Source organism: Narcine bancroftii, chromosome 7 (genome assembly GCF_036971445.1).
Source record: "Narcine bancroftii isolate sNarBan1 chromosome 7, sNarBan1.hap1, whole genome shotgun sequence".
In the NCBI taxonomy this organism is placed as follows: domain Eukaryota; kingdom Metazoa; phylum Chordata; class Chondrichthyes; order Torpediniformes; family Narcinidae; genus Narcine; species Narcine bancroftii.
Window position 1 is genome coordinate 173,175,965 of NC_091475.1, and position 13,813 is coordinate 173,189,777.

The 13,813-nt window shown below is 41.6% G+C and overlaps 1 protein-coding gene across 7 annotated transcripts in view; it reads left to right on the forward strand.

The window, feature by feature from the left end:
* ift88 (intraflagellar transport 88 homolog) overlaps positions 1–13,813 on the forward strand; it is a 138,194-nt gene that overhangs the window by 57,839 nt on the left and 66,542 nt on the right. The gene's annotated exons all lie outside the window — the stretch shown is intronic.

Genomic DNA, 13,813 nt, shown 5'->3' on the forward strand with positions numbered 1-13,813 from the left:
CACAGGGCAGCATCTGCATGTTCAAGAGCCAGTGATGAAAACATGGAGTCGAGCAAAGATTGTTAGAGAGGCTGAGATGCCAAGGTCATACATTGAGACAGAATCTGGCAGGCAACTGAGACGAAACAGGACCCACATTCGCCCAACACCAGATCTGACACAAAAAGCACCAGAAGCATCAGCAGCGTCTGTAATTCCAACAATTTGTGAGGGGACGCGAGGAGAAACCCCGACCAACAACTGCACAGCAAGAAGCAGGAGAACTGCAGAACCAAACAGTTGACACGAGGTCTATGAGGTGGAGAAGCAACATCCTACCACCAGTGCAATTCTGCTGAAAAGAATATAGAACTGCAAATGTGTAAATAGAATAGTTCATTCTTAATTGCAATTGCAGATAAAGAAGCAGTAATGATTTATTTTTAAGAAATCTTAATTTTAATAAATTCTTTAAATGTTAATTTTTTTAAAGAAGGGATGTTATATACTGAGGAAACCTGGGACTTCTTTATGCTAGAACATAAACACCAGCACTGTAAGAGCCACATCACAATTGAGAGTGGCGTATGTGCGGTGAAATACATTGTATCTATACGCAACCCAATAGCAGGATGTGAGTAAAGAAATGTGCTGTTAAACTTGTAAGCCTTTCTAGTGTTTATTAAGAATTTCCATTGTAGAACCTGGACACAACGGATGGCAAAGCTTATGTGAGTTACTTGATGGACATTTTTGAGAAACTAAGTACATTGAACAAGCAACTCCAAATAGCAAAAATGATGCAAAAACAAAAATATTTGAATTCATGACACTTCTAGAATTATGCCAAAGGAATATTTTTGCAAGAAATTTCAGTCAATTCTATAGGTTGAATAAGTGTGAGGTAACTAATGCTACTACAAACGTAATTGTTGACCATTTGAAAATATTGGTTACCAACTTCAATGATAGATTTTGTGATTTAAAGGCAATGGATTTTCCCTCTTGGTTAACTCAGCCATTGCTGATGGTCTTATCTGAAGTTTCCAAGACGAGTTATGAGTTCCAACATGATGAATCTGTGAAAACTCTGTTCAAAGTGATAGAAAAGAAATATCCAAACTCGATTACTTTAACAAGATACATTGATACATTGCCCATCATTTTATTCAGTAGAATATGGCTTCAGTGCTGTTAGTGATTTTCTACAAGCTAAGAAAAATGGACTGGAAATTACACAATGTGGACATTTAAAGTTGAAATTAACAAAATTAGTCCCTCGAATCAAAAAAAAAAATCTGTAGCCAGGGTCAGGGGCAAGGTTCCCATTGAAGTGATAACAATTGTTGAATGTGTGTTTGAGATGGTTGACATATTGAAGTAGTAGTTGAAAATAGGCCCTTATAGGTGGACCTTGAGGGTGACGGCAGGAGCAGATCTTAACCTGCAGACTCGACTTTCAGGTGGCAGCCCTAAAAGGGTGCTTGCACTGTTGCCTGGTCCACCTGAAAGGGCCTATTCATATCCAGAGGCACCTTGGAGCGCCTCCTGATCTGATGGAACTGGGGCAACTGGTGTCACAGCGCTACCCGTCGTAAATGACCATCTTCCCTATCCATAATACCCCACACAGATGGAACCACTCTGTATTTCCCACAAGTTCCAGCTACATGGGGGATTATTGGTAGGGAAGAGCGCCATTACTATGCCACATTTTGAGCTGCAGAGAGCAGCCCTGGTGCAGGAGTGGCTGGCCGGCCTGTGACAGCCTGCGCCAGCTGCCCCTGGCTGACGTCCCTCACCGGCCCCCCCCCCTCCCCAATGGGGGTGGGGGGGTGACTGTCAGGCAGTGGAGAGCTGGGTCGCCAGCTGATAGATTCATCAGCCCGCCCCCAGGCAGCCACTTACAGCGGCTGCACATTCAGGTGCCTCGGTGGAGCCTGGCACTCCGCCAGATATCCCTCCTGAAGGAGGTTTGGTGCCAGCACCTCGGAGGCGCTTTTGGAGAATTCAGATGAGTACCTCCTTAGATGCATGGGGGGAGAATATGCGGCTTTACAATGGGGTGTTCAGGCCACCTGAAAGGGTGTTCCAGTGTATTCCTGACCTTAATTGCATTAAAATACATTTGCAGTAAATGATTGAATTTAAACTTCTTTTGAATATCTAACTTTTTTCCACTAATGGTGGGGCCTAGCTTTTTTTGAAAAATTAAAGCGGGGCCTAACGCAAAAAAGGTTGAGAACACTGATTTAGACATAATATGATATGATGTAACAGTAAGGATTTATTTTTAACTGATTATATTCCCATCTCTTATTAATATATTTTTTATTCAAATGTTACTCTAGAACTTGAGCATATCATCTTGACCGATGCAAAAAATAAAATATAAGTGATTATCAACAGCTATTCTTTTACATGATACTTCAATTCATGGCCCCATGTCTGTCAGCTGGATGTAAAACACCAACATATAGAAGGCTCATACTTATCAACACTTATCCAAAACCACATCATCAAAATAGATTTTCTTGCTGCACATAATTATTGCCGTTTGCCTACAAACAATATTGACTGCACTTCAGAAATATTTAATTGACTCTGAATGGTTTGAGAAGTTGTGATGGTGTGAAAATGCTATATAATGCTGGTTCTTATTACAAAAATATTTTTTTAATTGCAAAATTTATTATTTAATACAAATGCTTTCACCATTGTAATTGACACTACTCTCCCATCATTGTGCTATTCAAGTATTTCAGTCCCAACATAAATTGTAACTTGCAGCAAAACAAAAGCAATTATTTTCAATTCCTATAAAATCTCTGCATTTCCATTGCTCTTCCTGATTACTCACTTGAGCTAAGGTCAATAATATGCAACTTCAAATTGAGGTTACATGCCCAGAATGTAACTAGACTATTTTAATTTCACACTATAGATAGACTACAACTCCAAGAAGTCTAGCAAACTGGCACGGGACATCATGACGTGGCATGTGTGGTTCAGTGTTTTAAAAGAATATGTGCTTAACTCGAGTAAACAAGTTCTGATTTACCTGCAAATGTTTGTGTCATTATTTTGCCTTCATCAGCTAATTACTGCATCTTCAGTGGCTACAATTGGTGACCCCCAATGGGTCCAAAACGACCTTTTGGACTATATGGATACTGCAGCTGTTCCTGTTAAGCTACCGCCCTACTGGACAGCGGAACCAGAGCTGTGGTTTTGACAGGCTGAGGCACAATTTCACCTCCGGAAGATAGAGGTGGTCGCGACTTACTATTATCACCTCTGGACCAAGCCACTGCCAAGTGAGTCAGTGACGTCCTGCGCGATGCACCAGAGCTTGGAGAGTGCAAGTATGACACTCTAAAAGTGCTCCTGCTGTGAATTTATGGCATGTCCCGCAGAGAGAGGGCCACCAGACTGTTACACATGGAGGAGTTGGGTGACCGCGCCAAACTAATGTATGACATGCTGTGCCTGGGATCCGGCCAACAGCCAGATATGTTATTCCAACAGCTCTTCCTGGAGAGGATGCCAGAAGACATTAGACTTATTATCGCAGAGTTCTTTTGAAGACCTCAGAGCAGTAACTGCAAAGTCAGATGTCCTATGGCTGGCAAAAAAAATACACACGGAATGGTCTTCGGACAATGTCACTACATCACAGCTGTCCACACCCAGCACCTCTGTGGTTGACACTACTTCCTAAGCCAATGCTCTCAACGTATCAGCTCCTATTTTTTTAAACCACGGACATTGGGGAGTCTATGCACTTGGGTGCCTGCCACCCTGTGCATTCTCGGGAAACACCCTGGCTGCGACGGTTGGCCAAAAATCTATGAGCCTTCTATAAGTTTGGGATCAGCTAATCCAACATAAATTTTTGGTGGACACAGGATCAGTTTTTCCACTAACCAGTTTCAATACACATTATCCTACCCCCAACCTCCAACTCACTGCAGTCAATAGTTCCAACGTAACCAAGTATGGCACCAAAAATAATGAATGTTCAGTTTAAGGGGAAAATTTACACATGGCCTTTTATTATAGCAGCAGTGTCACGACCGCTACTCGGGGCCGACTTCCTTCAAGATCATTTGTTCATGGTGAATTTAAAAAGGCGTCGGTTGGTGGATAGTACCACCTTTCAAACTATTCGCCTGTCAGAATCGCATGTTCCTGCGCTATGCCTTTAAGCCCTGTGTAAGACTGTTGATAAGTTCTCCAGACTTGCAGAAGACTTTCCCGAAATTACAACTCTGCAGTTTTCAACCCCACCGCGAAACATGGAGTAACTCACTATATTTCTACCAAGGGTCCTCTCGTTCATACTAAGACACGTCGCTTGCCTCTGGAAAAACTGCAGTTAACTAAACAAGAATTCCACAAAATGGAAGAGCTGGGGATAATTTGCTGGGCATCTCCATTACATTTAGTCCAAAAACGGTGGAGACTTTGTGGAGATTATAGACAGCTCAATGACACCACTCTACCAGATCACTACTCTATTCCCCTTATTCAAGAATTTTCAGTGAATCTGCACAGGGCGAAAATCTTTTCAAAAATGGACTTGATGTGCGAATATCACCAGGTGCCAGTGGAACCAGATGATATCCCGAAAACACCAATAATTACCCCTTTCGGATTGTTCAAATTTTTACATATGCCTTTTGGGTTTAAAAATGTACCTCAGACCTTTCAGTGAGTTATGGATCTGGACGATATATTATTCACCAGCAAAACTAAAGAAGAGTACATGGAGCATCTGCGTACACTCTTTATACATCTGTGAGAGTTTGGACTGACCATCAATCCAGATAAATGTGTTTTCGGACAACAGTCCATAGAATTCCTGAGGCATACAATCACCGACAAGGGCATTGTTCTGCTGCCTTCCAAGATCAATGCCATTACTGAGTATTCCACTGTCAAAGGTCTGCAAGAGTTCTTGGGCATGGTTAATTTTTATCGTCGATTCCTTCCAGCAGCAGTCCGCATTATGAAGCCTCTGTTCAATCTGCTGTCTGGTAATGCCAAATCTATTTAGTGGACTGATGAAAGTTGAAATTCTTTCATAAAGACAAAGGAACTATTAGCTCAAACAACCATGTTCCGTTATCCAGTCCTAAACGCAGCCACCACCATTTCAGCAGACGTGTCTGATGTGGCCATAGGGGGTGCTCTGCAGCAGTATGTCAATGGACAATTGAAGCCATTATCATTCTTTAGCTGCCACCTCTGTGAGGCTGAGAAAAAAATACAGAACCTATGATAAAGAGCTCCTAGCCATACATTTGTCCATCCATCACTTCTGTTACTTTTTGGAAAGCAGACTCTTCACTATGTTCACAGACAATATACCCTTGACCTTTGAGTTTTTGAAGATGTCTGAGCCCTGGTCAACAGTGGCAGTTATCCTTCATTTTGGAATTCTCTATCCGAATAATGCACATTTCTGGAAAATACAATGTAGTGGCTGATGCACTTTCCCACTCAGTTGCACTTGAGTATTCAGCTATTGACCATGGTATTGACTAGGCGGTTTTTGCAGCTGCCCAAGCACAAGACAGTGAGATGAAGTCATATCACACTTTGATAACTAACCTACAATGGAAGGATGTGCAAATTGATGCTGATGGCAAGCTGCTTTTTGGCAACGTGTCAACAGGACATCCGCGGCCAGTGGTTCCAGCTTCATGGAGACTTTGCATTTTGATTCTGTCCATGGTCTTTCTCATCTATCCATCAGATTGACTGTTCATCTGATTTCAGACAGATTCATTTGGCAAAGTCTGATGTCATGCAAATGGCCATATCTTGTGTAGATTGTCAAAAAGTCAAAATCCATCAGCATATGAAAGCACCAGTACAATCCTTCCCACCGGTAACTCAATGCTTCGACCACGCCCATGTGGACATTGTGGGACGAATTCCAGTTTCACAAGGCTACCGCTATCTCTTTACGGTGATTGATAGGTTAACGAGATGGCCTGAGGCGGTCCCCATGGCGGATGCTTCTATAGACTCTTGTTCATGAGCATGTCTTAATTTCTGGCTGGTTTGCTTCGGCAGAGGACCTTAATTTGTATCTTCGTTATGGACGGCTATATCTCGGCTGCTGAGCTTCATCATACAAGCGCCTATCACCCGCAGTCTAATGGGATGGTTGAACAATTCCATTGTCACCTTAAATCAGCCTTAATGGCCCATTTGGACGGTCCCATGGGCGTTGCTCGGCATTAGGACAACTCCAAAAGAGGATCTTCACACTTCGTCTGTGGAGCTTGTATACGGCACACCTTTGGTGGCCCTAGGGGAAATTGTTCCACACAGATACAGTAAAGATGAAGATCCCAAAGAGCTGCTGAGCAGTCTAAGGAATACCATAGGCAAATTATCCCCTGTACCACTATCATCAACTGTTTCTTTTGTACCATACGCACTGAAGGACTATGAATACATGTCCATATGTAGAGGAATACGTGGACAGCCCTTGCAGGCGTCATATGAAGAACCATACAGGGTGATAAGACAAATGAGGTCAACCTGCATCTTGGACATTGGTGGGCATTCACAATTAACGGGCTCAAACCTATCCATGTTGACAAAATTGCCCCTATTCAACAGTCAGCAGTCCGATGCAGGGGTCGACCTCCCAAAAAAAATGCCAAGTATTAGTGCTGGTTCTTTCATGGTGGTGGGGGGGGGGGGGTGGGTGCGTGCGGCATGTAGCGGTGCTATAGATCGACAGCATCGAGTCCACGCTGCTGAAGATCCAGCTGCGCTGGATGGGTCACGTCTCCAGAATGGAGGACCATCGCCTTCCCAAGATCGTGTTATATGGCGAGCTCTCCACTGGCCACCGTGACAGAGGTGCACCAAAGAAAAGGTACAAGGACTGCCTAAAGAAATCTCTTGGTGCCTGCCACATTGACCACCGCCAGTGGGCTGATAACGCCTCAAACTGTGCATCTTGGCGCCTCACAGTTTGGCGGGCAGCAACCTCCTTTGAAGAAGTCCGCAGAGCCCATCTCACTGACAAAAGGCAAAGGAGGAAAAACCCAACACCCAACCCCAACCAACCAATTTTCCCCTGCAACCGCTGCAATCGTCGGACTTGTCAGCCACAAACGAGCCTGCAGCTGACGTGGACTTTTTACCCCCTCCATAAATCTTCGTCCGGGAAGCCAAGCCAAAGAGATAGACTACAACTCCCAGAAGTCTAGCAAACTGGGATGGGTTCACTGTTTTAAAAGAATATGCACATGACTCAAGTAAATGAGTTTCTCATTTACCTGCAACTGTGTGTGTCGTTATTTCACGTTCATCAGCCACCACTGCATTTTCAGTGGCTACAAGACAATAATTTAGGAACAATATCTTATCTTTTCCTCAAGCCTACCCCTGAAGAAATATTAATTGGAACCTTTCTGACCCTCAAACTTAATTATTTTAGAGGTCTCCTTGCTGGATTTTTGAAATTTGCCCCTCCCAATCTAAACTTTTTTGTTTTGTTAATCATTTTTGTGTCTCAGCTGTAGCTCCCAGCACTAAGGATCCAGGTGGATTTTGACCTCAAAGTTCAGATTTCTTGTCAGAGTACATACACGACATCACTTACAACTCTGAGATTCTTTTTCCTGCAGGAGAGGCAGAATTTCTACTTATTGGTAGTGCAAAAACCTACTCAAAAGATAGGTATACACTATAAAAGAAAGAAATGTAAACAAACTGTTCAATACTAAAAAAAAATTATTCAGTAATAATGTGCAGAGATGTATTGATGCCCATATTCCAGGCTGTGATGTAGGCGGTCAGCACACTTTCTACTACACATCTAGAAATTTGCCACGGTTTTCCATGTCACAGCAAATCTTCGCAAACTCCTAAGGAAGCAGAGACGCTGATGTTTTCTTCACGATTACATTAGTATGTTGTAAAGGCCCTCCATGATAGTGACTTCCAGGAATTTAAATTTGCCCACCCTCTCCACCTCTGATAACCCAATGATCACTGGATCATACATCTCTAGTTTTCCCTTCCTGAAGTCCACAATCAGTTCCTTGGTTTTGGTGACATAAAATGCAAGGGTGCTCATGTGTCTATACACATTCTCACTGTGACCATGAGGTTTCCCAAGTGTACTGGTTTCCTCCCACATTCTAAATACATGCTGGTAGGTTAATTTGCTGCTGAACATTACCCCTTAGCTGCAGATAAGTGGCAAAAAAAGTTAAAGAAAAATTAGTGAATACACAAGAGAGAAATTGCAGGGTTACAGTGAAATGAGAGGGGAATGAGACTAATGGGATTGCTCTTTTGGGAGTTGGCAAGAATCAAAAGTAAGTGAGTCCCTATTCTCTAATACAAGTAAAATCCCCATTATATGGAATTCAATCAAGCAAAAACTTGAACAACTGGCAAAAAAAAAAAAAAATTCAGATACATAAGATGGATCCCACAGGGGAGCGCTGAGACTTCATTGGACACATGCGGGGTTGCTCCTCTGAACTAGCAATGCACATTCTTTTCAGTGTTGCCACTTGTGGAAGTGAGTCATGTCAGTGTGAGGAAGGTACGCCATGGACCAGACTAGAACACTTGAGTGGAGGCAAGTCTGGGTTGCCTTGGTGTAAATGGGAGCAAACATTCAGCCAGTAGAACGCCCTGATTGTGCCCATCCGCAGTAGCTGTTTGAATAAAGTTGCGTTGAAATTAAATAGCAGCGCCCAAGATGAAGAGCTGCCCAATGCTGCTCACTGCTGGGGTGACTCTTCCAAAGGGTCTCTCTATCTCTGTCTTGTAAAAGTCATTATTATTGAGTATTAAGAATATTAGTAAGACTTTATCTGTAAACTTGGAAGGGGGTTAGCTTAGCGTCTAGTGCATCAGTTACAGCACCAAAGACCAGGTTTCAAATTTAAATTTTGTAAGTAATGGGAATTACCTAATTAGAATAAGAATTTATTGTCATGAACAAGTCACAAAATTCTGGTTGCGTCAGCATCATATTATGAAACATCTTTCAGCAATAATATTCCAAAAAAAAAATAGTTGTGCACAAAAGTCAGGCAGTGTCTTTGGTTCATTGATTATTTAGGAATTTGATGGCACCGGGGATAAAGCTTCTAGATAGCACTGAAATTGTGCCTGGCCACATAGTCATGGGTGTATAATGAGTAGAGCAGTGGACTAAGCATGAATCCTTGGGGTGCGCCTCTGTTGCTATTCAGTGAGGAGGAGATGTTTTCAATTCGTGCTGACTTTAGTCTTCCAGTGGGAAAGTCAAGGATCCAGTTGCAGAGTGGGGTACAGAAGCTCAGAGTTTGAAGGTTCTTAACTAGCATTAAGGGAATAATGGTATTGAAGGCTGAGCTGTAATCAATGAAGACCAGTATGAATTGCTGTTTTCAAGGTGATCCAGAGCTGAGTGGAGATCCTGTGATATTGCATCAGCTGTGGAGCGATTATGACAATAGGTGAATTGTAGTGGGTCCAGATCTTTGCTTAGGTACATGTTAATTCTGGCCATGACTAGCCTCTCAAAGCATTTCATTACATAAGAAGTTAGTGCTACTGAACAGCTCACACTACTCTTCTTGGGCACCGGGATGATTAATGCCCTTTTGAAGCAGGTAGAAACCTCTGACTGCAGCAATGAGAGGTTGAAATTTTCTGTTAATGCTCCGGCTAGTTGGTTGGTGCAGATTTTCAGTACCCTGCCAGGTACACCAGGGCCTGATGCCTTATAAAGGTTCACCCTCTTGAAAGATGTTCTAACATCGTCCTCAGAGACAGATATCACAGGATTCTCAGCCTTTATAGGGATTCTAGTAGGCCTTGTTTGGTTCTTCTCAAAGTGGGTGTAAAAGGTGTTCAGTTCTGGAATTGCCACTTTGCCTCAGAGATGGCCTTCCACAGGTTGTACCTGGTCTTCTTGTTGAGATCTAGATCCCTGGCCTTAAATACCTTTGTTCTCACCCTCACCAGGTTGCAAATCCTCTGATTCATCCAGGGCTTCTGGTTGGGGAAACACCTGGAATGTACGTATGGGCACACATTCATCCTTGCAGGTCTTGATGAAGTCAGTGACACCTATTGCATATTCATTCATCTATTGATAAATTCTTGAATATGTTCTAGTCCACCGATTCAAAGCAGTCCTGCAGATGCTCCTCCGCCTCCCTCGACCATACTTTTGCCATCTTCTCCACTGGTGCCATCTTCTCCACTGGTGCTGTCGTCTTCAGTCTCTGCTTCTACACTGGGGTTGAAGTACAACCAGGTGATCAGACTTGCTGAAATGCAGACGTAATTTGGCTCGGTAGGTGTTCTTCATGGTAGTGTAGCCGCGATGGAGTGTGTTGGCTCCCCTGGTCTCGCATGTGATGTTTGTCAGAGACTTCTTCAGGTTGGCCTAATTGAAGTCCCCTACAATGATCAGGAAGGCATCAGGATATGTTGTCTCAAGTCTGTTAATCACAGTGTTCAGTCCCTCCAGTGCCAACCTGACATTAGCCTGGGGTGGAATGTTCACTGTGACCAAGATGATGAACTTTAAATAAAATGAACTTTAAATAATTAAAGACTACAATACTGATTTTTTTTTCAAATTACTTGTCATCTTGCACATTTTTTTGTCTTTCAAATTATGTATTCTTAATTTTTTTTTAAATTTTTTATTTTTCACACCATAAATCACATTAGCCATGATATACACTATTTCTTTTTCACACATATACAGTGACTTTTTCTCCCCCCCCCCCCCCCTCCTCCCAAGCCACCCCCCCACCCCCCCCCCCCTCATCCATTTTAGGTATACAATCTAGGTTGCATTAAGCCAGTCAGACAATGTTGTCATTCAACAAAAATACACCAGAAATTCTACTGAGTCCATTCTTTTCTTTCCTTCTCCTTCCATCAACTTAGGTAATGTTTGTCCCCGGTAGGTTTTCGCTATTGTATTTAATGTAAGGCTCCCATACTTGTTCGAATATTTCAATATTATTTCTTAACCTATATGTTATTTTTTCTAATGGAATACATTTATTCATTTAAATTTAGTAGTTTCTTCCTTTTAATTTGGTTATGTATTCCATTAATATTTAAAGTCATATAGTTCAGCGTAGCCCTTTTATATTTTGTTTATCTTCTCTTTCCGTTTTTCCATCATTACCTTTCCTCCTTTTCCATTTCTGTTTTCTTATTTTCAACTCTTTATAAGACAACATTCCTACAACATCCAACATTTTCCTTATTCTCCTATTTCTATCTTCTTTATCCCCAATCTCCCCTTCCCCTCCTGAGTTGTCCTTTATCCCTTGTCGGACAACCACATCTCCCCTCTCCATTTGGATTTGCTAATCCACTCGCAAACGTCAACTGATTTTGCAGTGACCGCTATTTCCCCCCACCCAGCCCCCCCCCAGAAAAGATTTCACTTTTCAGATGTCACAAAGGTCACTCTTTTAATTCCCTCCTTATTCTCTCTATTCCATTACCTTCCCTTATTAATTCTTGTCTATACTATCTATATTTTCCTCTAAGTACAGATACTTTCACGTATGCACATTGTCTCTATTCACTCTTATACCTCTTTACCCGCATACATATCAATCGTGATCATTTTTACTCTCATTACCCGTCTTCATCCCTCAGTCTATTTTTGTTTTTACCCACATACATATCAATCGTGATCATTTTTACTCTCATTACCCGTCTTCATCCCTCAGTCTATTTTTGTTTTTACCCACATACATATCAATCGTGATCATTTTTACTCTCATTACCCGTCTTCATCCCTCAGTCTATTTTTGTAATTGTTCTGCAAATTTTCGTGCTTCTTCTGGATCCGAGAATAGTCTGTTTTGTTGTCCTTGAATAAATATTTTCAATACCGCTGGATGCTTTAGTATAAATTTATACCCTTTGTTCCATAAAATCGCCTTTGCTGTATTGAACTCTTTTCTTTAGGAGTTCAAAACTTATATCTGGATAAATGAAGATTTTTTGCCCTTTATACTCCAGTGGTTTGTTGCCCTCTCTTACTTTTTCCATTGTCTTCTCCAGTACCTTTTCTCTTGTAGTATATCTTAGGAATTTTACTTCAATAGATCTTGGTTTTTGTTGTGGTTGTGGTTTAGAGGCCAATACTCTATGTGCCCTTTCTATTTCCATTTCTTGCTGTAGTTCTGGACATCCTAGGGTCTTAGGGATCCACTCTTTTATAAACTCCCTCATATTCTTGCCTTCTTCATCTTCCTTAAGGCCCACTATCTTTATGTTATTTCTTCTGTTATAATTTTCCATTGTATCTATTTTTTGAGCTAGTAGTTTTTGTGTCTCTTTAGTTTTTTTATTAGATTCCTCCAATTTCTTTTTTAAGTCTTCTACCTCCATTTCTGCTGCTACTGCCCGCTCTTCCATCTTGTCCATTTTCTTTCCCATTTCTGTTAAGGTCATATCTATTTTATTCATTTTCTCTTCTGTGTTGTTTATTCTTTTTCTTAAATCATTAAATTCCTGTGTTTGCCATTCTTTAAATGACTCCCTTAATAAGAGAAAGTACCTCCTTTATCTTGCCTTTCTTTTCTTCTTCTATTTCACTGTACTCTTCCTCTTCTTCTTCCTCTGGGTTGGCCATCTGTTGTTTCTTTGTTGCCCTTTCCTTCTCTTCTTTCTTGTTTCTATTGTCTTCTGTGGTCTCTTCTTGCTGCAGGTGTTCTGCAGCTGTCGTTGCCGGCTGTGGAGATCGACTCCCCAGCTGGTCCCCCCTCCCGTCGGTGTGTTTTTTTTCATGCGCATCGCGCATGCGCGGTTGCGCACTTTTACTCGGCTCAGCGAGCCATTTTTGTAGTCCATTATTTACCGACCTGAGGGAGCGGGTTTCTCTCTCCGCAGCGGGCCTCTTCGGACAGGTAAGGCCTTCACCTTTTTCCTCCGTTGTCTTCTCTTCCTCTCTTCTTACCGTTGATTTTGATTTTTCTTTTTTGTCGCCATCTTCTTTCTACCTTTATACTCACTTTTCTGTAACTTTTATTTCTGTGCCTTTGTGTTTTCCTTTGTTTTTCCCGACTTTTCTGGAGAGGGCTGGAGTTCACTGTCCGGCCACTACTCCATCACGTGACTCCTCAAATGATGTATTCTTAATTGACGTGGATTAATTAGGCTTTGCAAGAGTGAGTCTCAGTCAACCAGAAAATTCGTATTTTCGACATCTGCAATCCTCTTAGGTGCCGGATAATTGGGATTTTACTGTATATCAAATACAAAAATCTTTACCTTTATTTACAACTCCCTCAGTAATTTATGGGCACAAGTTCCTGCATGTACTGAATGTTCTTGTCCAGCCCTTTTTGAACTCTTCTTGGCTGCAGAGTTTTCAACAGAATCAAATTCACTCTATGCTCCCTCATCTATAAAACCTTTTGTTTGATATTATTTTTGTTGCCTAGTAGTATAGCAATTTATCCTTTATAAGTGTGTGTGTAAACCATTATTAATTTGTGAGGATTTGGATCACACTTGCCAATTTTGAAAAGGTAAATTAGATTAGAAATTAGAAAATGCTTTAATTTTTGTCAGTGAATAGTAGACCTTTGAAATGAGTTGGTAGTTTGTGCCTGAATGATATCTTCTAAACTCATTTTGTGGAATAAAACCAAAAATTCAGGAAAAACTTGATTCAGGTAGCATCTATGGCAATGGTTCTCAACCTTTTTCTTTCCACTGTGGGTGGAAAGAAAAAGTTTGAAAACCACTGTTTTAATCGTACCTAATTGACTCATTATATGCATGGTTTCATAACTCCAAAGGAAACGGG